The 27,979-nt window shown below is 39.6% G+C and overlaps 1 protein-coding gene across 7 annotated transcripts in view; it reads right to left on the bottom strand.

Annotated features, from left to right (window-relative positions):
• The window catches only part of THRB (thyroid hormone receptor beta), a 389,921-nt gene that overhangs the window by 201,207 nt on the left and 160,735 nt on the right, over positions 1-27,979 (bottom strand). For 6 of the 7 annotated variants that reach the window (XM_030933219.1, XM_030933237.1, XM_030933217.1 and 3 more), the window contains exon 3: positions 10,775-10,904. The gene's annotated coding sequence lies outside the window, so the exon portion shown is untranslated. Of the gene's footprint in view, positions 1-7,590; positions 7,684-10,774; positions 10,905-27,979 lie in introns of those variants that run through there. The other variant, XM_030933233.1, reaches the window with a different exon arrangement.

The raw sequence follows: 27,979 nt of genomic DNA, 5'->3' as shown, positions 1-27,979 counted from the left end.
CCCAAACCATTTGCTTAAAGGGTCCTTCAAGAATTTCCCTGTGACTTCACTCTCTCCATACTCAAAGATTTCTGCCAGGTCCTGGTTGCCTTAAGCTGAAGTATAAAAGGTTGCCCCCAGGGGTTTCAGGCCATTAGCTAATGGCCTGCTTCCATAGTTCATTGTGGTCAAGTTAAGACTATGAGTATATATGGGCAACCACTGAAATAGCTTCTGTCCCATCGCTGCAGCCTCTGTGAATTTTGCCCACCCGGCAAAGAAAGTGAGAGGCTGAGTTCTGAAGAAGAGCAGGCTGTAAGTTGTCAGAAACGTAGGGGAAGGGATGTTAGGTAGGACTGTAAAATAAGAACCACCATGGCACATGTTTACCTATGTAACAAACCTGCACTTCCTGCACATGTACCCTGGAACTTAAAATAAAAGTTGGAGGAAAAGAAAAAAAATTAAAAAATAAAAATTAAAATAAAAGAAGCTCTAGACAGTTGAACTTACTAAGGGAGATAGCAAGGAGTTAGAGTGTATTAAAATAATGATATTATCAATAACAATAATGGTTAGTTTGTTAGAAACATAGGCATAACTACTACCAAAATGCAGGTTTTAAAATTTGGAATTTTATGAAAGAATTAGGGAGCCTTAACAGCACAAGGTTAGGGTGTTATGAAGGTTTTAAGTGTCTTTGCCAAGCCTTGTTTGAGGTCCTACTATGTAAAATCACTGGTGGATACAGAACATCCCTCTTTTTTGAAATATAAAGTAGAGTAGGTAGCTACATAGGCAGAAATCATTCTGGAGTGAATGAAATCTTATAAAGACAAATAGACAAAAGTAAATTTGAGGCATGTGAAAAACTGCCTTGTTAAACAGGAGAATGGAAAATTGTTTTATTAATAGGTAGATTGTAATCTTTGGTCTTTTGTGTAGATGTGTACTTAGAACTCTATACTTACATTTTAAAATTTGTGTTCATCTTTAAATATACCATAATTAACGCTTTGCCCATGGTGTAAACTCAATGAATATTTGCTCAATTTTAATTGAATATATTTTCTTTCTATAATTATTTGAATTGGAAATTTTCTATGCCTTTGAAGTGAAACTCTTCTTCATTTATGGAATAAGTTCATGTTCCCCTTTTGTTTTAATGCCTCTATCAACCAAAAGTTCTAGAATCTTCCTTCCTGGGAAGAAAAGAAATAAACTGTTTATTTTCTTTGCCATTTAAACTGCCATACCCAAGCAACTCAGGCCCCAAACAGAACCTTTGCCCTTGCTGATCCCTTTGTCTGGAAAGCTCTTCCTTCTGGCTCCCATTTTTTGGCCAGGTCTAGCTGGAATACTGCTTCATCAGAGAGGCCATCTCTGACCACACAGCAAAAGTGGGTTCTACCTCCTTGTACTTCACATTTTTGTTATTTTCTACCTTACCTCCTTGGCCTTTTTGTATATGTATTACAATTTAAAATGATTCATTTACTTAAGCATTTAAAAATTCCAGTATTTTTCAAATTTTATAAGCTCATAATGAGAAATGTTTTACATTGATTCATGCACACACACACACACATACACACACACATAACTGCAAAAATAGTTTGAAAACAACACACTTAAGAAGTGCTAGTGGAATAAAGTTTTGTTTCTTTACTCTATTTGAATTTGCTAATTAAAAGAGCAATCACAAAAGCTGTTTGTATCCCACTAACTGGATGTCATAATCCACTAACAGGGTGCAATCCAAAATTTGAACTATTGAGTTGTTTTCTGTCTATTCTCTCCACCCCTTCCCTTCAGCCTACAGAAAAAATGCAAGCTCCATGAAGTAATAAAATATCTACTGTATTTGTCTTATTTCTGGTACACAGTTGATATTCAGTAAATAGCTTTTGAGTAAATCAATACATAAAAATGAATAAATTAATAATGTCTTGCTAAGTTCATTTTCCTTATTTTGTTATGCTTTTAACTAAAAATAATTATTTAAGTTGGAGCATCATTTCCTTTTTTGATAAAAGTATTTTTGGAATCTAATTTAATATTCAGGGATCCATTAAGCATTTCAAGGAAGATACTGACATTACTAAATTGTTCAGCAATGCACAGATTTTGAAAATACACTTGAAAAATAGAACTTTGATATGAACTTGTAAAATATGTAAGATGTATTATAAAACCACTGATCAAATAAATAAAAAACTCCATTCCCCTATTCAGTGCTGTGTTGGGTAGAAAAGGGGTAAGTAAACAAACAAGTGGAAAAGTTAAGGAAGAACGTAGAGAAAAGGATTGCTTTGCACAGACATCTGGCTTTGCTTCCCCAAAGCTATTGAGTACTGGGGCAGGCAAGTGGGCTTGCTACCCTAAATGGGAGCCATATATCACATTGGAAGCTCTGTGTCACAATTCTATTCTACTTACAAAATGTTCCTCTATGTGCTTATTTAAAAATCTCTTTGTCAATGTGATTATTCAATCAGGCTACTACTTACTGTTTAATCTTTGTGAATGTGGGAAAAAGGAATTCTGTTCAGAGTAACAAACTTTTCATGTGACTTAAAAATTGTTTTCTATCTATAAGAATTTTCCATGATAGGAAATGATTTACCAAAAAACTTTGCTTTTTAAAAATAAAATGATGTGCTTTGATTTCATTTCTTAAAAGAGAAAGGAAAACAGAAGAGAGACTTTCCTTTACTTAAAACCTTTCTTTACATAAACAACTACTTCTTCCAGAACTTCAGTGACCACTCATTTGCTCTAAAGCAGTGACTCTCAAACTTCAGTGTGCATCAGAATCATCTGGAGGTCTCCTTAAACACAGATTGCTGGGACCCACCCCTAGAGCTTCTTTCTCAGTAGGTCTGGTTTGGGGTCATAGAATTTGCAGTTCTAACAAGTTTTTCGGTGATGCTGATGCTTCTGGTCTGAGCACCACATTTTGGGAATCACTGCTCTAAAGCAATGATTCTCAACTACGGGCAATTTTTTTTTTTTTTTTTTTTTTTTTTTTTTTTTTGAGGCAGAGTCTCGCTCTGTCGCCCGGACTGGAGTGCAGTGGCCGGATCTCAGCTCACTGCAAGCTCCGCCTCTCGGGTTTACGCCATTCTCCTGCCTCAGCCTCCCGAGTAGCTGGGACTACAGGAGCCCGCCACCTCGCCCGGCTAGTTTTTGTATTTTTAGTAGAGACGGGGTTTCACTGTGTTAGCCAGGATGGTCTCGATCTCCTGACCTTGTGATCCGCCCGTCTCGGCCTCCCAAAGTGCTGGGATTACAGGCTTGAGCCACCGCGCCCGGCCAACTACGGGCAATTTTATCTCTCAGTGGACATTTGGCAATGTCTGGAGACATGGTGATTGTCACCATTGGGTATGGGGGGTTCTCTATTGGCGTCTAGTGGGTAGAGGCCAGAGATGCTGTTAAATACCCTACAATGCACAGGACATTTCCCACCACAATTAATTATCTGGTCCAAAAAGTCGATTGTGCTGCTGTTCAAAAATCCTGCTCAAAAAGGAACTCTCTTTCTCATGGAAGGACATTGTTTAACGAGAGTTTAAATAATAGATAAAACAAGAGCTACTCATTTCAGAAGCCTTCAACTAAAGTGGGATGATGTCACAGACATTAATTGGGTGGTGTCTCAAGCAGATATCTATGGTCATCTTTCTCTGTGTTTGTCTCTCCCACATTCACAAGTCTATTAAGCTTATAAAACACCACACAGCCTAGACATTTACTCATCCAAAATGTAAATGAGGATCTGTGTATGGCTGAAGAGGGATGGGAAGCCAGCTGGAATGAGGAAACACTTTTATTCCTCAAGGGGCCACAATCACTTTGTCCAAAGTAGATAGAATTCTGATCGAGGAAAATGTATATCCCAGGTAGGACAGAAAAATGGAGTTGGAAAGGCTTTGCGATTAACTAGAAGATGCAATATTTCTTTTAAATACTGTGTATTAATGAAAGAAGAACTTGCTTGACATCTTGGCCAGGGCTTAAGCAAAAGTAGGAGGATTTCGACGGTTCTCTATGATGCCCTCTCGTCTCTCCTCTCCATCTTTCATAGACTCTTCCATCCATGTATTTTCAGAATTTCCAGAGCCCATTCTCTTTTAAGAAATGAAATCTGATCTTAGACTAGAAAAAAGAAAGGCATTTCACTAGCAGATGTGACATCTCCCTGTCTTCCCCTAAGCCTCTTTTTTACACCTGAGTCTGTATCTTAGCAAATGGTCCCCTGGGAGGTGGAAACTTAGGAATCATTCTTACTGTTCTTTTCATCTCCACCCCTATGTCATCCAGTTAATCTCCAAGTGTTGTGAATTCCCCTTTTTAAATCTCTCTTCTGGACTCTTCATCCTTGCTTCTTCATTGTTGGTTCATACCAACATTATTTCTCACCTGGATTACAGAACAGCCTTGCTAATGGCCTGCCAACCTCAGCCCCTCTTCATACTCTACCCAGACTGAGCTGTCTACAACACTTATGTAATCTCACTGCTTAAAACCTCTCATTGACTACTAATAGGTCCAAAGACCTTGCAGTGACTTATAAGGCTTTGTACACACAGGCCACCAATTACTTCTCATGCCTTGCTCCTCTTCTCTCCACTTCCTCCATCTTGCTATTGTGTTGCAACCATCCTGACCTTTTCTGGGTTCCATCAAAGTGTCATGTTTTCCCTTAACACTGTCTTTTTGCATGTGCTGTCTCCCCTGCCGAGAAAACTTGAATGCTTGCCCTTGCCTTCTGCCCTACTTCCCACTATTTCAATTCTCAGTTAAACGTCCTTCCTTTGGGAAGCTTTCCCTGACCTCTCAAGTCAGAGTTAGGTGCCCCACCCATGTGTTCTCATGGCACCTTGTAAAACTCCTCGCTGTAATTATCTTCTGTGGTAATTGTCTGGGTCCCCAGTAGTCTGAAAAGCAGCAAGAAAGTAGAGTCCTCATATCTATTTTCTTTTTATTTTTTTCATCATCATAACTCTTGTACCTAGCACTGTACCTGGCACAGAGTAAATACTGACCATACTTCCTCATAGGTGGGAATTTAATGAAGTATATTATCCTGGCAAATAATGTAATGAAGCTGGTGAAAGAGATAAGTTTTGAGATACAAAAGGATCCTTCCCAGAGGTCCTGGAAATCAAACCATGCTTCCTACTTATATGCCCACATTTGTGTGGCAGAATCATTACATAAAACTGAGCTCTCCTGCTAATTTTGTGAACTGATCTCCTTCTATAGCCTTCAATAATTTTCACGTTCTTTTTTTCTTCATTGTACATCTACCTAGATCAAAGAATCATAGGAAGCCAGTGTGGCTCAGCCATGGTGAGTGAGGGGGAGAAGAAGAGGGGGTGAGATCTGTAAGTCTGGGCCACATCACACAGGGCCTGGTAGGCCATGTGGAGGAGCGAAGATTTTATTTTTAGTCTAATGGAAAACCTTTAAAGAGTTTAAATCACAGTGGTGACTTCATCACTCTGGCTTCTTTGTGGAAAATGGGTTGGAGGATGTTCCAAAAGTCCAAAGAGAAAGACCAGTTAATAGACCATTGAAACATTTCAAAGGGAGGATGGTGGCTTGACCCAGGCGGACAGAAATGGAGATGGTGGGAGTGTGCAGACTCAGGATCTATTTTGGAGGCAGAATAGGTAAGAGTTGCTGGGAGTTTGGATTTGGGGGTGAGATAAACAGGAAGCAAGTATGATTTCTAGGTTTCTGGATTAAATACCTGTGTGAATGGTGCTGCCATTTACTGAGATGGGAAGACAGCAACTCCTAATTTTCAAGGCTCAGCTCAGTCCTCACTTCCTCCATGAAAGCTGGCATCAGCTCCAATCTCCAGCCTTCTCTCTTTCCTCTCAACCACATGGGAAATCATTGCCTGCACCACTCATCTTTTCAGGAGTATGCATTGAACTCCTCAACCTGGCTCACATTCCTTGAAGGTGAGGGACCCCTTTCACATCCAGCAATGCCTTGAATGTAGTGTTCCATCAGATTTGCTGCTTGGGGAATTAAAGACAATTCCCATGCAGCAAACATCCTTGAAGCTGCTAAGAATATCCTGCCACCCACGGGACTAAATGTTCACATCCTCCAGTTCATATCGCAATTGAACATTTTAAAAAGCCCATTACCAAAAGCCATTGAAAAATATATTTCTCTCTAGTTCTTAAAGAAAGGCATTTAATGTCTATTATACACTCTATTATTATTTAGTATTATCCCTTTTCACTTGATATATAGTTACTTTTCTTTCCCATTATTAAGTATTACCTTAAAATGCAACCTCATTTCCTCTTGTATTAAATAGAAATTGAGGATAAGTTTCTCCTCACTGAAAACACTTTGAAATATTTCAAGTACATTTCCTTTTCTACAGTGTTCATTCACAGTTTGGTTCAAAAGCTTTTTTTAAAAAAAAAACAAAAAAACTTGAAGATACCATAATATCACCTTTCAGTTCATTTTTAAAGTTTTTCAGAAATATAAATCTGATGCAAATTTGGAGTTAGACATTTATTGTAGCTTCCCACACAAAGCTAGAATGCTGTCTCTAATATTCTTAACAGTAAAAAGGGAACGTAATCATGAAGAACTTACGCAGAGACAGGAATTAGGCTTTTTCTTGTTCTTCTTTTCAATTCACGACCTTTGAGAAGGACTTAGAAAAGTATATTTTTGTTCATAATCTACTCTAATACTGAGATAGGTGTTTAATACACCTGTTGCCATTTAACTAGCCCAATCACCTAATGACAGATTTTTAGCTCCATTTCACGGATATCTGGCAGGATTTAATGATTTGTTCGAGGACACACAGCTAGAAGAAGCACATCTGCATCCAAATCCAGGTCTTGGTGCATCTAAAGCTCAAGGTATCCCTCTTTCCCAAAGGATGAAACTCTTTTCTTGAGGGACATACAGGACAAGTGTCTTCCTTGCTCTGTGCTTCAGTCCTTCTCATGCTTAAAAATAGCTGTAATCACTCCTGCAGTCTTTCCTTCTCCAGATCACACACTCCCAATTCTTTCAGCCTTTCTTTATAACATGGAACACCCCAAACCCTCAGCCTCTACAGAGCCATTCTTTCAAACATATTCCAGTTGTCCTCTCAAGTGTGGTACTTGAGGAAACTAAATGTCTCTCAAAGCATGGCACTAGGAATGGATTACATTTTTTTAAATTCATATATTCCTGCAGGGTCTTATTTTAGAATAGGAAGGTAATTTATTTTACTTTTACAAGTCTCCTTAACATTTTTAAAGTTTAAAAAACACAGCATTATAATCCATATCACGTATTACCCTCCTTCCTCTCCCTGCCCCCAATAGAAAAGCTTGAAATTTAGGAATTATATTTTCTTTGTCTTTTAACTCCAATTCAGGACACATGAGAATTACTGGACAAGTACGCTTATGTAATCCCACCTTTAGGAAGGATACATTAGAATTTTAAGAGAAGTTGACCATTGGAAGCCCATGCCCTGATGGACATGTCTTGACCCACACATTAATTGCAACACAGTCTCCTTCAGTGTTCATACAGAGAGCATCACCAGGGTGGTTTGACACTTACCCTGCTGTCCTCTGGGCTTTCAGGACCTGTGGACATCGCTACATCCTCAGCATGAGCTTCTCATTCTCTACTTCCAAGTCAGATAGAATGAAGGCATTCTAAACAAATAAACTGCCTGGGACCCAAAGCCACGTCCCACGCTTACACAGCTAAGCTATCCCAATTATATGTTCTTGAAATGCACCTTAGAGGCCCGTGGTGACTGACGCTTGGCTGGCGTCATGGCTGTGTGGATTGTGCCACATAATGCACCCAGACAAACAGCTCACCAGGCTGCCCTCTCTGGCTCAGGATTCTACACTGTGCCTCGCAGCCCGCTATAGGAGCCAGCATTGCAGCAGGAAGATGAGCAAAGCTTGTGGTAACCTAAACCCCTAGTGAAATGAGACTCCTATAGCACCGGGAGGCTGCCTGGACAGCTAACACCTGACATGCTACCTTATCCACATCTACAGACCCTGTTACGATTAGAACTTTACTCCCCTCTCAACTCCAATATACTTACACCATCCTGATAATAATAATTGCGGGGAGAAGTAGTTCACTCCACTAATTATGCTGCTTATAACTGGCACAGAGAGCAGTGATAATTGGCTTAAAGTAAGGTTTTATGATCCTCATATGTTAAAAGTTTCCTTGGGTTTGAAGCCATTATGATTCAGACTTGAAAATTGTGAGGATGAATTTCAAATATCTCTGCTGCTTCTGGTTTTTTTTTTTTTTTTTTAGGAAAGCATTATTCTGAAAGTGCTCCATGTGGCAGCTCTTGTTTGCTCCTGAGGTGCCCAGCTTTGAATTTAAAATGCTTTATTGCACTCTTCAGAGAACATGTTTCTGCTGGTGTGTAAGGCCTGGAAGCCGTCTGCATGCCAAGGCAATGCCCCCTAAATGAAGTCTTACATAAACCTGACAAAGTATCTTTACACAGAAGTAATCTCAATGGGCTACTACAGTCATGAAAATAGCTGCTGGTCAACCACAAAACAAAATTTGGCTGAGCACATACTTCTAAAAGCCTGAACCACAGGACAATTATACCAATAACATTTCATCATAATAATATATTTTTAAACATACTAGCATATTCTTTTCTCTCCTCTTTCCATCCTTTCCTTCCTTTTTTCTCCCTCTTTTCCCTTCTCCCTTGGTTCCTTCCTTCCTTTTTTCCTTTCAGAAGACATTGTGCTCACACTCCCCCCCTTTCTTCTTCCTTCTCTCTCTCTTGCTCACCATTGTTCTCCTCCCCCACCACATGCTACAGTTCAGACTCTACATTTAATTGTCAACTCACCTGATGCTCCTAGATTCTAAACAACCTACACTGCAAATTAACATCCTCTCTTGAATTATTGCAATGTTATCCAAACCAGATCTCTCTAGAAGGTGGTTTATCAACTCTCTCCTCTACTTAATAACCCTCAATGACTTCCCACCAGGTACAAGCTAAAGTCCTACTCTTCAGCCACACATACAAGACCCCCACACCCAGCCCCAAGTACCACCTTCCACCAGTCCTATTCCTAACTTCAGTCTCCACAGCACACCTTAAAGCATCTCCCACCCCTCGGCACACTTGACACCTCCCAAACAAGCTCTGCCTCATCACGACTCAGAACTGCCCTGTCTGTTCACTCCTTTTCATGAAGGCTGAGCCTGTATTTCAGGCAGAAGCCCTTCCCTAACTTCCTCAGGCAAAGTTAGTGAATTTCCTCCTCAGGTTAACATTGCATTACAAACATTTATTACTATCTGTCTCCCCAAATAGGTTAAGAGTTTCTGGGGCAAAAGTGTCACCGACTCACCCACCAGGCAGTTGCTCAACAAAGGTTTGCTGAATGAACTTCGTTCCTTTGAGTTTATCCTGTATATTTTATAAGTAAAAGGAAGCAATATAGTATGGTGTCTACAAATATGAGCGTGTGGGTTCAAATTCCACCTGTGACTTGAGCAGGTTATTTAATATCTTGGTGCCTCAGTTTCCCCATATGTGGAAACTTTCCAACTCTAGGGTGCTTGTGAGAAGTAAACAAATTGCTACGTAGCTGGAATACTGCAAGGAAAATCAAAAGAGGTGCATGCTACCTGAGTGTTTGTTAAATATAATGGAGGTAATTATGATACCCCATGGCTGCCTCTGTTGTGCTCAGGGCAGAAGGTTCCCGACACCATCAGGACTGGTTTAATTTCGATGAGCAGATCTTTTATTAGAAATGTAAGTGTCTGCCTTACTCCTCCAATCAAAAGAGAGATGCTAACACCAAGAACATTACTCAATTCCATAAGAAGACTAAAAGTGGGCTTATGCCACACTCAGAGCCATTGCACTGGCTAGGGTGTTGGGTCTGGAAGGCATACAACACAACACAACACAACAAAAACCTAGTTAAGAAACTATAATTCAATTCTTAGACTATCATATATGGGAAAATTCACATTGGTTCTAAACTGTTAAACAGAAAATATGCTTGTATTCACAAAAAGAGATAGAAGTCTAACTTCAGCCAGGTACAGTGGCTCATGCCTGTAATCCTAGCATTTTTAGAGGCCAAGGTGGGCAGACTGCTTAAACCCAGTAGTTCAAGAACAGCCTGGGAAACATGGCAAAATCTCACCTCTACTAAAAATGCAAAAAGTTAGCCAGGTATGGTGGTGTGTGCCTGGAGTCCCAGCTACCTGGGAGACTGAGGGGGGAGGATCACCTGACCCTCAGGAAGTCAGGGATGCAGTGAGCTATGATGGCACTCTACCTTGTCTCAAAAAAGAATGAACGAATGAATGAACAAGAAGGAAGGAAGGAAGGAAGGAAGGAAGGAAGGAAGGAAGGAAGGAAGGAAGGAAGGAAGGAAGGAAGGAAGGAAGGAAGGAAGGAAGGAAGGAAGGAAGGACGGACGGAAGGAAGGAAGGAAGGAGCCTAACTTCAAACAATTTAGCTTCAAAAAGTGAGTAGAAGCCAAAATTCAGTGTTCAGAGACAGTCAAAAGGAAGTATTGATTCTTTTTGTTTGCAGGTAAACCAAAAGGGAGATTCTCTGGGTTGAAATTCTGCAAAATATATTTTCACTGAACTACACCCTTCATGATGAGCCCTGTACGCATCTTGGTTATATCTTTTGCAAGTGCCTCCTGCGTGTGCCTTATGCTTCAGCTGTGTCAACAACCTTTGAGAAACCTGTGCAGAAGCTCACCTTCACACCTTTGCTTGGTAGCTGCCTTGCCTGGGATGCCCCCGCTTCTCGTTGTAACACTCACTCAGGTGACCGCTTTTCCTGGGAAGACTTTTTCTTGCTCTCTTCAAGGACCTTTGCTCCAAGCCCCCTGAAAATACATACACATTTTGCAAAGCGTTTATCACACCGCATGACAACTGTATGTTCACTTTCCCACCCCCTCATTAGACAGTGAGTCTTTCAAAAGAGAGATGGACTGTGTCTACCTCCCTGTTGCTTTCCCAATGCCCAGCACAGTGCCTGGAACAAAGTATGTGCTCAATAAATGCTCACTGGATATTATTGGACAGGATTCCCTGTGTATGTAGAAGCAAATTCATTGCCAAATACCTATGGTAGCAATGTTGGGTCCTCCTCTGTGCATTGTTTATCAAGGTCATGCCCTGGGGATACCACACTAGGGATGTGGCTGAGGAATTTTCACATCTGACTAAGCTGAGATGATTGTACAATTATACATCACTTCTCTCTGGAAAGAGAAATAGTTAGGATTCCTTAAAAGGGTTAGGAATTCCTTAAAAACCATTGCATATGCAGTAGCCTGAAGCAAGAATTTATAAGCTTCTACATGACATTCAATGTTTATGACTCACTTATTTTAGGTGAAAATGCAAAGGAGTATGCATCTTACAGCCATAATGAGAGACTATTACATACCTACTATAATGACTAAAATTTAAAAAGACTAACATTATCAAGTATTATAGAAGATATGGAGCAACTGAAGTCTCTTACACTGTTGGGGACACTGTAAATTTCTATAACCACTTTGGAAAGCTGATTGAAAGTTTTTAATAAAATTTAACATATATCTACCCTATAGGCTAGCAAATCTTTCCCGAGATTTATATCCAAGAGAAATGCATATGTCCACCAAAAGACAGTCCCAAACTGGAAAAACCCAGTTTTCTGTTACACAAGAAAATGAATAAACACACTGTGGTATATCCATGTACGCAATACTACCCTGCAATAAAAAAAAATACTGACATATGTAACAACAGGTATGAATCTTACAAATGTTATATTGAGCAAAAAATGTCAAATACAAAGAATGTGTACTATGTAATATGTAAAAGAAGTTCAATAACAGATAAAAACATTGATCAATGGCGATGAAATTCAGAAAAGTGGTAACCCTGGTATGGGGCAGGCAGTGACAGAGAGGGGCATGGGCAACCTTCAGAGTTGCTGGAAATGTTTTGTGTGTTCTTCTAAGTGGTAGTTATTTGGGTATACAACTACATAAAAAAATGGAGCCTTATATGCTTTAGCATATGCATGTTATAGCATACTAAACAGTTTTCATAAACTCGATGGACAGATCCCCTAGATGAGCAGAAGGGACAAAACACCTCATCACTCATATAAAATTCAGAGAATAGGTCATATACACCCTTGTTTGTTCAGGGAAAAAGATCATCACTGAGAAAAAGCTGACACATGTTCCAATGGAGCTGGCATGGTTGTGGAGCACAGCATTATGGCAAACTCAGTGTATTCAAACAACTGAGAGCAAGGACATCTGCTGCTCTGAATGTCACACCTGTAGCATAACTCCCTTTTGGGGATGAGTGGACATCTCAGCTGTATTCTCTATTATGGGAGTCTAGCAACAGAGGCCCTTCTCAGTCATATACTTTCAGTCAAGTCATTGCTTTGGGTGTCACTTTTTTGAAAGTCATTTCATAAAAGAATAATGCTAAAACCCTCCGAAGAGTGTAAGCATACTAAAACCAGAAGCGAGAAAAAAAAAAAAAAAAAAAAAAAAACTTTGCAGAAATGTGAGGTGACTACACGATGATCAGAAATCTCAAATACTTGAAATCTGCTGTGTCTGCCAGGCCTGTCCAATAGAAAGGAAAGAGATGCTCCAGAAAAATGTATTGTCTTCTCTTTACCAAACAGGGCCTTGGCTCCTAATGAGAGTTGAACCGGATTATCACATGAGGACCTGAAGACCTTCTTTTACTCTTTCAGTGTTTCTCAACAAGGACATTATGGCATTTGGGGCAGGACAAATGTTTGGGTGCAGGACTGCCCTTGTTCTGAATGTCCTAAAGGCCAGTAGCATCCCAGCCCTTCCATCACTGTGATACCAACAAAATGTATGAACATGTTTCTGAGTTGAGAACCAGCACTGATGTTTTGGCAGAAGACTTAATTGGCATCCTGATGGCCTAATCCACCCTGAATTATAATCTACAGTCTTCTGGTTGGTGTTTCTAGTATTAAATATCAAGAGTAAATATCTAATGTTAAATATAATATTAATAACAAATTAGTCAACATTTGACAAAAAAAGAGGGAGGACTTTGCTCAAAGGTCCAACTTTCCAATTCCTTAAGAAGTGACTCATTGAACTTACCCACCCAACTTTTGCTGGCATTTGCATTTGCAATCTTGGACTTGAAGCCTATGTGGCAGGAAGGTCAAGCAGCCAGGCACTTATTTCCTTTCTCCTCTGTCCATTGGGTCTCACCAATTAGATTGCGAAAGGAGGAAGCTAGCAGAGAAGATGATAGAAGGAGCCATCTCTTTAAGGCCTGGAACAGAGCTCATCTAAGCCACCACCCTGGTCTCTTTCTCTTACCAACCCTTTCCCCCAGGAGGACAGAGTTTCAGGTGTATCTTCTGGCAAACAGAGCCAGGGAAGAAAAATCAGCAGAAGAAAAGAAATAATTCTGAAGTCCATGAACCTTATCAAAGTGAATGATTTTGCCCAGTTTTACACCCCCCGTCTCCATCTCACTGTTCAGGCTTAATAACACAACCAGTTGTGTCACTATAATGACCTAATAGAACACCTCTGAAGATTCCACTTCATTCCTGCATCCATTCAGAGGAGGCCCAAGAGCAGGGCCTCTTCATCTGGTTTGCAGATCCCTAGGCAGTGTATCCTGAAGAGTGATATGAAAGATAAGTTTAGGGGGTAGGTTTACGAATTTTTGAAAGAATAATACTAATTTTTTACAGTTATCTTTTGCTTTTAATAAATGACACATTTTTCATTTATATAAATAATATAGATTCCTCTTAAAATAATTTATGTAAATCCAAAAGGTCAACTATAAAAAAAAGTGAGACTGGGAATGAAATTATGGCAGTTTGGGATGATTTGACCTCAGGAGGGTCTAAGACGGGCTTCTAAGATTTCATAAATTCCTTGAAAATTTATGGGGGATTGTATGCTAATATATTTTTTTTTTCTGGGAGGAAGGTCCACAGTTTTCATAAGGTTCCCCTAAAGAACCCTGAGTCCAAAATGTTAGGAATGATTGTCCTAGAATCAATGCTGTGCTGTTCAACACTGTAGCCACTAGTCACTAGCCACGCATAGCTACTAGACACTTCATACTTGCCTAGTTCAAATGAGATGTGCTGTAAGTGTAAGATACACTCTAGATTATGAAGACTTAGCATGAAAAAGGGAATGTAGAATATCTCATTAATAATTTTTCTACTGGTTACTTGTCGGAATACTATTTTATATATTGAGTTAGAAAATGTAGTATTAAAATAAATTTCACCTGTTATTTTCTAAATGTGGTTATTAAAATAAATTTCACGTTTTTTTTTTAAATGTGGTTACTAGGAAATTTAAAATTACATATGTGAGCTGGATTTGTGGCTCATTTTATATATTTAGTGGACAGTACTGGGTTATAGTATAAGGCCAAGAAAAATAAGATAATCTCAGAAGTCCAGTAGAAATTAGAATTGTGAATATATTTTAAGGCATATTTATAATGAAAGAAACTAGAGATAAATTTTGAGAAAAAATGAACTTTTATAAAATGGATTTGGAGAGAAACAATTATACAGGTATACATTTCACTTTGTCCCCTTTGTCACTTAGCCAGGAAAATAAACCAGTAGTAGAAACTTAAACTGTTCTATTCTTTCAAATTAAAACTATAGCTTCCATAGATTCAAATGAAGGTAGAAAGCAGTAATGGTTTTAAAGTTCCTGGGAAAAGTAAGTAAATGATTTAAGTATCTTTTTTTGTTGTTGCTTAATATAATCTATATCCACCAAATAACAAAGAGTTTATTGTATTTGCTTTGGGCCAGGACCACCACCCATCTCTGTTTTATGGCCCCTCACTAGGGTAATTAAAGTGTCTAAGTCTTTTAGAGGAACTCCTGAAACTCCTTTCTTTGCCTGGACGGCAGCTTTCATCTCTGGGTCTGTACATCTTGGGGCATTACGATCTCTCTTCAGCATTTCCTCTCTGAACTGAAAGCTGATTCCTTCAATGTATAGTTGCTCAGGTGCAAAGGAATACTATTGTGAATTGTTTTCTTTTCCATTGTTATTATCAAGGCAATGGCTCATCTAGATCCTTCTACTGAAAGTCATTTCTTGTTATAGAAGCTTGTATTTTCTATGGCTGAGCAATATGTGGGAATAGTCTCACGTTCACTTTATTGCATGGTCCTGCATCTAATCTTTCACATCAAACCGCATACACATCAACTTTTTACCTTCAACTTCTACTCTCTTTGAATTTTAATGGAGACAACAGTTACTTTTCATTAACAACATATTAAATAAAAACATAAATCATTTAGTAACGTGGCTGTAATTGTAGTCCACATATCCAAGATGTAAATGAACCAAGGCCAAGCTTAAATGAGAACACTAAAGGTCCATGTAATCTGTTGGTTGCTAAATGGGATATGCTCAAATCTTTGTTTCTTATTCCTGATTGCCAGAAAATTAAGTAGGTAAATGCTCTTACAATGAGCAGATTCAGTGCTGTATCTACTTGCTGAAAAATATATATTATACTATTTAGGATTAAATGAGAATTATAAAATATGTATGATAGGATTTTGGATTAAATGGGAACATCAAAATGAAATCAATAAAATTGATAATTTCAGCAGGCTCCTATGTAGTCAGGGTCTATCTCTTCAGACTGTGTATTAAATTCCTGCTTCTTGCTTTTGGCTGTCTGTCTTTTAGCATTTTACAGACAATAAGAAGCAGCAGCAGAAGAGAAAGAAGTCAAATACATAGTCTATCAGATGAAATTATTATTTATTAATCACTCTCATGAAAGATTTGCTGGTGGAAAAAGGTTAAGCTTATTACTACATGGTGGTCCCTAGATTAAGTGAGATAGGTAGTTCATCACTGCTGCCTCAGACCCTGTTAACATTGATAACTAATGGCTGGCATGACGGCTGTTATATTAAATGCTTCCTCGCAAAGGAAGAAAAACAGCACTGAAAGAAAGTAATTGGTTCGCTCTCTATTAATTGCAAATGGTTTTAAAAGAGCAAGGAGAGGCCGCTTGCAGTGGCTTATGCTTGTAGTCCCAGCACTTTGGGAGGCTGAGGCGGATGGATCACCTAAGGTCAGGAGTTCGAGATCAGCCTGGCCAACAGGGCAAAATCCCATCTCTATTAAAAATACAAAAATTAGCTGGGTGTGGTGGTGCCTGCCTATAATCTCAGCTACTCAGGAGACTGAGGCAGGAGAATCGCTTGAACCCAGGAGGCAGAGATTGCAGTGAATTGAGATTATGCCACTGCACTCCAGCCTGGGTGACAGAGTGAGAGACTCTGTAAAAAAAGCAAGGAGAACACTTGCTGTTGTCTTTGATGATCAGTCTAAATATAACAATCCCTGCCTGTTTTTCCTCATTGATTAACGTCAATTTCAAAGGTATGTTAGTGTGCCAAATGTTTGAGGTAGAAATAAAAAATTTTCCAACATGTAATAAATCATAATATAGGAACAGTCCAGAAATGATACCACCCATTGCCTTCAATAATGAAAACAACAATATGAGAACAAAACTTGCTAAATGTTGAAAATAGGTTTCAGGACTGATAGCCTTCCCTCTCTGCCTCTCCCTTTCTCCTCTTTAATAAAAGTCAAATTCCTCTTATTCTTCTAGGCTTGATACAAATTCTAATGCCCTCAGTAAAGGATTCATAGATCACTGCAATCCACTATCATCTTTTCCTCTTCTTAATATCTTGAATCTGTGATATCTGCCCCACTCATTTGCAGTTGCCAAAATATAAATAATAATGAGTAACAAGAATGATTGTTCACCTTTTTGTGAATATGTATCCTGATCTCCCCCTACCTCCATCACCACAGTTAGTTACAATTTTCTTTTTATTTTTTGAGATGAAGTCTCACTCTGTCGCCTAGGCTGGAGTGCAACGGCGCAATCTCGGCTCACTGCAACCTCCGCCTCCCAGGTTCAAGTGATCCTCCTGCCTCAACCTCCCAAGTAGCTAGGATTATAGGTGCCCACCACCAGGCCTGGCTAATTTTCATATTTTTAGTAGAGAAGGGGTTTCACCATTTTGGCCAAGCTGGTCTCGAACTTCTGACCTCAGGTGACACACCTGCCTCAGCCTCCCAAAATGCTGGGATTACAGGTGTGAGTCAACGCTCCTGGCCAGTTACAACTTTCTTAAGGGAATTGGCTGTACTTTTCACACCTCCCACTGGCATACCATGGTGTTTTGCATAGAGAAAAGCTTAGTAAATATTTATTTGACAATGTGTTTTCCCAAAGGGAGCTAGTAAATACTTGTTCCCTCTGTTATTAAGCAAACTCCCAAACCAGAAATTGTTTGGCCTTGGTATGGTTTCTTCACTAGAAGCTGTCTAGTCTTTTTTTTCTTTTTTTCTTTTTTTTGAGACGGAGTCTCACTCTGCTGCCCAGGCTGGAGTGCAGTGGTGCAAACTCAGGCCACTTCAACCTCTACCTCCTGGGTTCAAGTGATTCTTCTGCCTCAGCCTCCTGCATACCTGGGACTACAGATGCATGCCATCATGCCCAGCTAATTTTTGTATTTTTAGTAGAGGCAGGGTTTCACCATATTGGCCAGGCTGGTCTCGAACTCCTGACCTCATGATCTGCCCGCCTCAGCCTCCCAAAGTGATAGGATTACAGGCGTGAGCCACTGCTCCCTGCCAAAGCTGTCCATTGTTTAGAGTGGACTTCTTATATGGTTGCCATTGAGAGTGTTCATAAAATAAGTCAACATAACATAGGAATGAACAACTACAAAAACTTGTGTTTAGAATAAAGTAGGTAATTAGATGATTTTGTGAAAGAGATGAACATTTTTTGATGAACTATTTTGTTCACCCAAGTAAATGCTCAGGGACCCCCCGGCCCTGCCACCCCCATTCTCCCACTTCTAATGGATATATTTAGGAATTAAGAAATTTGAATTTTGTTTCTAATTCCATCAAAGAGTTGCTGTAAGAGTATTGGAAAATCCTAATGGTAAGGGTTTAAATCATTCATCAGTAGACAATGGAATAAACCAGACATTTGAATCAGATCCTAAAGGATACATTTACATGGGTTAAAATTTGAAACCCTAGAACAAAAAATGACCACATAAAAGCAATTAATATTCACTTAACTGATAGATACTAAGCACCTACCATGTGCCAGGCACCATTCTAGGTACTTGGGATATAACTGTAAATAAAACAGACAAAGGTTCCTGTGTCCTTATTCTCAAGGAGCTTACATTTTAGTGGATGGAAACTAACAACAAAATAAATAAACTATATTTTATGTGAAAAAGTGAAAGATGCTATGGGATCAGAACTGTCAAGAGCTGTCCTTGTTGGGAATCTGAAGTGACCAATAGAGTGGACTTCAATGAGAGGATAAAATTCAAATTAAGACTTGCAACAGGTGAGGGAGTGAGCCCAACAGGCATATTGGTGGGACATCTGAGAGTGTTCCAGGCAGAGGGAACAGCTATCTACTGCTAGAGCAAAGATAAATGAGAAATTAGAACAACACATTTGCAATGCATGAGATGGACAAAGAGATAATATCCTTAACAAAGAAAAAAAGAGTTCTTAAAAATCATTTTAAAAAATCAATATCCTATGGAAAATGGGTGCATGACATCAACAAATAATCCTTTAATCAAGGTCAACAAAAAGTGAAAAATGTCCAGCCTTACAAATAATCAGTAAAGCATACATTAAAGCAACCTCACTATTGGGGTTTCCAGTTTGTGAAGATTAAATAATGTTGGCGAGGTTGTAGGAAGGCACACACTCTTCTACAATGCTAATGGAAGCATAAAATGACACAACGTCTTATAAAATAATTTTACTATGTTTATCAATAGCCTTTATTTTAGAAATACTTCTTATGGAAATAATCAGAAGTTAAGACAAAATGTATATATAAGTATATTTACTGCAGCAATATTTATACTAATATATAAAGACAAGTGATTAATACCTAGATATCATCCAAACTGAAGTCTGCAGCCCAGGAAATATCCGTGAGCACCTGATACCTCCACATGAATATTCCACAAATACCTCAAACTCCAAATGTCCAAACCCAAACTCACCTTCTCCAGTCCCTATTCCAGCCCTTAGATCTCTCTTCCTTGTCTTCCTAGTTCAGTGAATGTCACCTACTTATACTCACTGCTTAAGACACAAACCCAGGACTCGTCCTTGATAGCTTCTCTCTTGCTTCCCGCATTCTGTCAATCCCCATACTTTGTCAATTCTACTTCTGTAATATTTCTTGAATACATCCATCTTCTCCATTCACACTGGAACTGCCCTGGTGCAGCCCTCACCATTTTATACTTAGGCTAATGAATAGCTGCTTACCTGGTCTGGTCCACTGTGGCCAATCTCACCTCCAACCTGACTGTCTTCCTTGCCCTATAGGACTCTTTCTTCTTCTTTTTTTTTTTAATTAATTACTTATTTTTTATACTTTAAGTTCTAGGGCACATGTGCACAACGTGCAGGTTTGTTACATATGTATACATGTGCCATGTTGGTGTGCTGCACCCATTAACTCGTCATTTACATTAGGTATATCTCCTAATGCTATCCCTCCCCCAGCCCCCCACCCCACGACAGGCCCTGGTGTGTGATGTGACTCTTTCTAAAACATAAAACTGCATCAAACCATTACTTTGTTTAAAATTTTAAAATGGTTCCCTACTGATATCAGATTAATATCCAAACACCTTAGACTTTCATGATCTGACTCCTGATGGTCAACTCTCTTGTCCTGCCAGCATGAATCTTTCTTCTTTTTTTTTTCTGAGACAGGGTCTCCCTCTGTCACCCAGGCTGGAGTGCAGTGGCATGATCATGGCTCACTGCAGCCTACAATTCCTGGGCTCAAGGTATCCTTCCACCTCAGCCTCCCATGTAGCTGGGACTACAGGCATGCACCACCGTGCCCCACTAATTTCTTGATTTTGTAGAGATGGGGTCTTGCTGTTTTGCCTAGGGTGGTCTCAAACTCCTGGCCTCAAGAGAGCCTCCCACCTTGGCCTCCCAAAGTTCTGAGATTACAGGCATAAGCCACTGTACCTGGTCCAGTCTGAGTTCTTAAACTCCATCTACTACCATCTTTTTACAAATTACATTTGATGTCTTTGCATATTCTACTTCCCCTGCCTGTCCTCCTATATCTTTACTGTTGGCCAGATAACTTCTCTTCACCTGTGTAGACTCAACTGAGGTATCCTATCTTCCAGAAAGCCTTGCCTGACTCCATGCCCCCAATTCATTTTTGGGTTTCACTGTTCTATTGATCTCTCAAAGAACATCATGCATATTTATATCAGAGCATGAATTATACTGTTGTGCACACGTTGCTTTGTTTCTTTGGTAATTCTTTTGACTGCCACGTCTAGCTAAACTGTAGTACTCCAGTAGGCACAATTTACACAGTGTCCAAACTGCACAACCGTATTGAAGAGTCATGTATCCTTTCCACCACGGACAGATCATCTTCATACATCCATGCACAATAAGTGGCCCAGTTCAAGTGCTAGAATAGACACATTTATATAACAGACATTTGTTTAATGAATGAAAAAGTGAGCAATCAACAAGACTCTAGTTGTCTTGATGAAAAATTCTTTCAGACCAGTGATTCTCAAAGTGTAGTCTCTGGATAAGCAACATGCATCACTGGGGAACTTGTTAAAATGCAGATTCTCAGGCCCCACTACAGACCTGTAGTGAATCAGAGACTCTGGCAATGGAACCCAAGACACTGTTTCAACAACCCTCTAGATAATTCTAACACACGCTTTACTTTGAGAAACACTATCTTAGACTGCTCAAAACTGAAAGTAAAGATTTCTTTCAAGGGCTCAAATCACTTTGCCTATAAGAATTTTTAATTTTTAAAAAAGTTTAAAGTATAAGGCATTTCACACATTCAAGGTATATAAAACAATATTACAGACACCCATGTACCCACCATTCAGATCTGTGGGTATTTGATCCATCACCCTAAAAGAAATAAAACAGCAAAACACTACTAACCCATCTCTCTTTCTCCCCTCTCTCTCATCTCTCACCAAGCTAACTACTGTTTTACAGTTGGTGTGTGTTTTTCCCATGCATGCTTTTATACTTTTACTACGTAAGTGTGTAGGCATCTACTTATTAATGAGAGACTTTGTCCAGGATGTCAGAGCAGAAATCACAACACTTGCCCCAGCAAGCTGCATGGGAAGACACCTGGAGTAGCCAGCAGGCAGTGCCAACCAAACCTGCCACTCTCCAGCATTTGATGGGAAAAAATAGGGCTCACATGAGCTTTACAAAATGCAATCAGATGGGGTTAAAATAAGAAAACCAAGTTATACTTATTTAACTGTTGCTGAATGTTAAAGCTAAAATAAAAAGTAGGTTTTGCCTTGAAGCTAAGGGTGTCAAACACACAGTACCAAGAAAGTTGTACTGAAAATCTTGGTCATTTTTGTGTGAATTACACACACAAGGGATGTGTGTGCCTGCCAGTGTATCATGCACCATGGATATAAAGAGTTCCAAAAGAGCTATGCTCTTTTTTTGGATATAAGGAGTTCTGAAAGAGCTGGCTTCAACTGTCAACACCATAGATGAGTCTTGATTTTGTCATCTGTAAAATGGCATTACCTGCTGTCTTACGGCTTAACAAAAGGGAGTGATGGTGACTTGAGTGTTAATTTCTTCCTTATTTGGGAGCCTATACGTTTATGAAAATATGATTACCAAACTCATAAGTCGACTCCTCCTAAAATTAAAAGATTAAAGACAAAAAGAAAGAAGAAAAGAAGGGGAGAGAGCAGGGAAGGAGGGAATAAGAGAGGGAAAAGGGAGAACAAAACTTAACTACTATTTCCTCCCCATCCTGACTTTCCTACTTTCTCCATCTTGGCTTCTTATGATGACTTCTTACTCATCTTTACAACCGGCTTCTTAGGATGACTTCCTAGTCATCTTTACAATTTGTCTTTCTCACATTCTCTTTCGAAATCTGTAATTTAGCCTCTTTTTCCAGGTGATTCTTAGGGATACTAAAGTTTGAAATCATTGCTATTGCTGTTATGGAGCCCTAGAAAAAGTTTTACATTGTTGTTTTTGTTTTATGTATGCATGTGTGTATGAATATACATACAAATATAAAGTGTGTTTATATGCATACACATACCTCCATGTGGTGTGTGTGTGTGTGTTTAAACACAGTTCACAGTTTTGGATGGCAGCTAATGAATAAACACATTCTCCTTGGTCAATTTACTCTACAAATTTGATCATATGCATCTATTTTCTACAAATTTGATCATATGCATCTATTTTCTCCTATCCCTGATACCATCTCACTAATATCGAGCTTATCACCACAAACCACAGTACTCAAAACCACCTTTCATCAGTCCCCTTTTTATCCATCATGCACTTGGCTACAAGATCAGTCCCTTGAAAGCCCCACCTTGACCATTCCTCTCCGTACTTCCTCCAGTAGCTGACTAATTGTGACCAAGTCTGCCAGGTGTCTCCGCAATGTTCCCTCACAACCAAATCCCACTTTCATTCTGGGTAGCAAGGTACCAAGCCACATTTTCCCACTTCTTCTGCAACTACGAGTGGGTAGATGAGATTGTAGATAGAAGTTGTTTGATGGGCATTCTGGTAAGACCATCTAAAGAAGAAAAACACAGCTAGTAATGGGTGCCTTTTTCTACCCCTCCCCCATGTTGCTGTTGCCTAGAATTTATAGGTGAAGGCTAGCACCCCAGCAGTTATCTTGAACCAAGAGGAAATCTTGAGGATAAAGCCATATGCTAAGAACAGCCATGCAGAATGATAGAAGGTACCTGAGTCCCTACTGACCATAGAACCACGCCCCCTACTTTAGAGAAAAAAAACCTTTGTCTGTTTAAGTCACTGCTTTTTATGGTTTTCACTATGGGCAGGCCCCAAATAATACTTTGATCTCTTCACAAATTTAGCTATTTCTCCAATTTAGCCAATGTATTATGTTGGTATACTTTGATCTATTGCTTCTCTTCCAAAGAACAGGGGCTCGTGGATAGAACCATCTGAGTTAAAGCCCAGCCGGGCCACTGTGACAGTGAAGTCTTTAGGCATTGCTCCTAACCATTTTAACCCAAGTTTCTTTGTCTACAAACAGGGAATAAAAATAATATACACATTGGGGTGTTTGTTATTTTTCTTTCAACCTGCTTTTCAATTGTTAATAGCTCAATAGCACCACTAGGGAAAACATTTGGGGAAAGGAAAAGGAGATAAAACTCAAACCCAGGCCAGGCGCAGTGGCTCACACCTGTAATCCCAGCACTTTGGGAGTCCGAGGCAGGCGGATCACGAGGTCAGGAGATCGAGACCATCCTGGCTAACACGGTGAAACCCCGTCTCTACTAAAAATGCAAAAAATTAGCTGGGCTTGGTGGTGGGTGCCTGTAGTCCCAGCTACTCAGGAGGCTGAGGCAGGAGAATGGCGTGAACCCAGGAGGCGGAGCTTGCAGTGAGTGGAGATCATGCCACTACACTCCAGCCTGGGGGACGGAGCGGGACTCCATCTCAAAACAAAAACAAAAACAAACAAACAAAAAACCCTCAAACCTGGATATATTTTCTAACTTGTGAACAGCTCTTACAAGCAGTTTGGTGGATGAAAATGCATATTGTTTAAAACAAAGTGGAAAAATGTCAATAAATTGGGCTTTAACGATCGACAGTGTTACCCTCCCATTCTCATGAATAACTGGTATCTGACTACACACATGTTACATTAGCCACTTGACCAAGGAAGGAAACAAGAGAGAGAAAAGAAATAAATAAATTTCAAGAACTTTGGCTCTAGGAGGATCAGTTGCCCAAAGTTCCCTGGAATGGAGAAGACATATGATTTATATCTTGATATTTTCCATTTGGGTAAATTGGCTCTTAATGACTTGAAATAGGTCCTTTCAAATGGAATTGCAAAAAAGCAAATTCTGCTCAAACTCTTATATTGTGTAATTTCATTTCTGCTCTCATGCACATTAAACTAAACTGGTTGGAGAAAAATCTCTTGCTAAATTAAATTTGGTTTGATCAGGAAATTTGTGTGCATGTGCAGGCAAAGCACAGTATGTGTGGGTTAAAAAAATGTCCTGGTTATTTAAAGTGTTCTTTTTCATGGATGATTCAGTTTTACCCCAGCTTCATTACTGAACTAAATTTGTGTTAATGTGGATTTGTGTTAATGTGGATTTGTGTTAATGTGGATTGTGTTAATGTGGATTTGTGTTAATGTGGATTTGTGCTGTGAGTGAAATAGGCTTTGGCCCTTTGTTGGGAAATCACTCAAGTAGTAGACATTTTGTCCTTTTTGAACAAAATTATACAGCCTCAAAGGCTGGAACATTTGAGCATCTTCAAATCCTTCTTTCTCCAGCTCCACATGAATTTTTCTTGCCATTTCCTAACGCCATCATCATTTCCTTTTCAAAAACCTTTTCCTTGCTCATCCCAGTCCCATTTCACTCATCAGGCTCTAAAATGCAGAATTGGCCCCTGGGTCCCATCTGCCCTGGCCTATGTCCTTAGCTGTATTTCTGCCACAATAATTACCTTCCACTTTACTACCTGACTTCTTCTTCTTCTTCTGTTTTTTTTTTTTTTTTTTTAGATGGAGTCTTGCTCTGTCGCCCAGGCTGGAGTGCGGTGGCGCCATCTTGGCTCACTGCAAGCTCCGCCTCCCGGGTTCACGTCATTCTCCTGCCTCAGCCTCCCGAGTAGCTGGGACTACAGGTGCCCGCCACCATGCCTGGCTAATTTTTTGCATTTTTAGTATAGATGGGTTTCACCATGTTAGCCAGGATGGTCTCGATCTCCTGACCTTGTGATCTGCCTGCCTTGGCCTCCCAAAGTGCTGGTATTGCAGGCGTGAGCCACCTACCTGACTTCTAAAACTCACAATAGCAAAATTTAAATGAAGTTTTTCAAAGTATTTCAGGGCAAGGAAAGTGCTTTTTAGAGGGTCAAAATGCCCTACTGCAATAACACAGGTACAGGGCCCATTATTTGATAGTTCTTGATTCCGTTGAAAGCAAAAAGACTGAATTTGCAAGTAGCCTGTTTGACAGGTACCACGGAAGGCCTGTCTTTCAACCTCAATCACCAGAAGTTCTACTCTGCTAAGATATATGAGAAGCCTGCATTTTATAGGGCATTTAAAAAGCAGTCAGACGAGTAGGAGCAAAGGATTAAAAAAATTATGAAGAATTTGAATTTGATGAATATTGTTAATAGCACATGTTAAAGTAATGCATGATAAAAATGAGGTTTATATCAGTGAAGTAGAGATTACTGAACAACATACAATCCCAAATTAAAGAAAGGCATCTTTGGGAACCCCGCAGGATGGGGCCTCACTATGGCATCTCATTTCCCTAGGCAATGAGCAATATGGTCTTGGATGGAGAGCCAACGACAACCACTTACATGCTGAGCGCCTCCAGAGGGCCCCAAGCTTATTTTAATCTTTCCTCTCTTCCACAGTCTTCCTAATTGCATTGAAATTCTGGAAAGGGGCTCAGGAGGGACATTTCTTTTGGGGGAGTGGCTGAAGCTAAGACTATCCAGAACTCTTAGCATAAGTTCAGATCAGTGTGACCCTGCAGAACCATCCTGAATGTGCCAGACCTGGACCATGTCTTTCTATGCAATCTTAGGAGGCAAAGTCCAGCATAGTTAAAAGGGTAGAATTCCATGTCATCTGGCTCATTAAGGAAAGAATATACACCAGAATGGGTATACAACATGTGTAACATTTGTCACATGTTTCTCACTTATGGAATTCTTTATATACATGGAAACGGATAGAGAAGCCCAATACCTAAACAGATAAAAGTCCAGCTGCATGTTGGATGGTGACCCAGATGGTCTCTACCCACCAGCACTCCTCCCCGCAGAGACTTTTAAGGGGCTTCTCAGAGCCTTAGAAGCTCAGAGGACCCCCATTTGGAATATGGTGCCACTCTACACCTCCCGGGAGCTACGCACTGGGAGGGCAATGATTCTTGGCCTCTGTGGTCAGTAGAATCAAATATTGTCCTCTGAATCTCTAGTCCCAGAACTCCCAGGTCTCACATCTAAGCCACATTACAGGTTTCATTGTTTGGAATTCCTTGAGAGTTTTTATTTTTCTGGATTTGGTGATTATTCAACAAAAAATATTAGAACAGCATGATTTTCAATCTTCAGAAACTCTGTGTAATGACTTTAGACCAGATCCAATAAACAGCCCACATAGTTTTAAGGAAATTGATCACACTCAAATATTTGGCTATAGTATTTTCATTCACTAAATGCCTAATTTACTTTTTCTTTATTTTCCTTTTTGTTTCTGTTTTTAATGGAAGCACAACTTATATAAAGTAAAATGCACAGGTGAGTTTTAACAGATGCCACGTAGCCCATGGTTCTATAAACATTTCCATCACTCCAGAAAATTCCCTTATGCCCCTTGCCAGCCAATCTTCTCTTCTCCCCAAGGTAATCACTATTTTGATTCTTATCACCACAGATTAGTTATTCCTTTTCTAGAACTATATAAAATGAATTAATACAGTGTTCATTCTTTTGTGTCTAATGCCTCAGGTTTTCAGCATTTATAGAAATCTCTTCTTAGTTTCCTTATCTGTAAATCTGTAAATCTGAGGAGAATGCCTTGTAAAAAGAGTGTGCAACTATTGGGAGGTGCCCCCAGTTTCCTGGTGGGAATGGAAGACCTTTGAGGTCACCTTGATTGAGGTGGGATGAAGAAGAGGCTGAGGACTGGGGTTGCAGGAGCCTTCTCATCTTTAAACAGAACAGCTGTCCTTTTCCATGCTTTACAAATTGAGGTCCACTGAAAGATTTCAACTGGGAAAAGGAGAGGGCTATTTGTAAAGATGAAAAAAAACTTAGAGAACCATAGGTCTTGAAGATTCTTAGTGATCTCTTTTTCTTGAACATTCTATAAATTACAAACAGTGTTTTCTGATATGAGAACTATGGCTGGTCCTCTCTAGGGAGGGCTGGGAGACAGAGGCAGCCAGACAGGGGGCCCAAGGGAGGGCCTGGGCACTGAGCGCTGTAATACTAGTACTGGTTACAATCAGATAGCACCACCCCAACCCAGGCGCCTAGACAATAGGCCAGAGGCCATGGGCAAGAGGAGGCACAAAGACAGCATTCAAAAGGCCGGGCTCCCGCAGCCAGTGAGCATTTCTATAGACTCTGCCAGACCCTGGCCAAGCCTAAATGTCTCCTTATCACCAGAAAGCCATTTTTCCATGGTTAGTTTTTAAACTGCTAAAAATAAAAAACACAGAAAGGAAAGTTCCGACACAACCTTATATGCAGAGATAAACTGAAACTGTGTTTTATAATAATGTAAACAAACTGGATCCTAAATTATAACCCAGTGATCTGAATGGTTGCTTGATATGACCACATAACTCAGGACTGAAAGGCGAATTCAGAAGACTTGCTAGTCAAGTGGATCTTTACTTCACAGGTGATTGTACCTTATCTGACTTGCTGGAACCAACAGGTTATGTAATTCTCATGCCTTTTTTTTTTTTTTTTTTTTTTTTTGCACTCAAGGAAAAGACACATGGGAAAGGATTGTTGGATCTTCGCTGAGCACAATAATTTTCTGGTATAACAAGTGAAAATGTGCTCTTTTCTCTCACTACCCTATTACTCTTCTTGAGTGAATTAGTAGCATTGCTTTTCTGTTATGTTTTTAGTTCATTTAATGCTTTATATTTCTTCTGAATACCTATATAGTTCAAAACTACATTAAATAACAACAGCAGCAACACTACACATTAGGA

This window comes from Rhinopithecus roxellana, chromosome 1 (assembly GCF_007565055.1).
Source record: "Rhinopithecus roxellana isolate Shanxi Qingling chromosome 1, ASM756505v1, whole genome shotgun sequence".
NCBI lineage: Eukaryota > Metazoa > Chordata > Mammalia > Primates > Cercopithecidae > Rhinopithecus > Rhinopithecus roxellana.
This window is presented reverse-complemented; position numbering and strand designations above follow the sequence as displayed.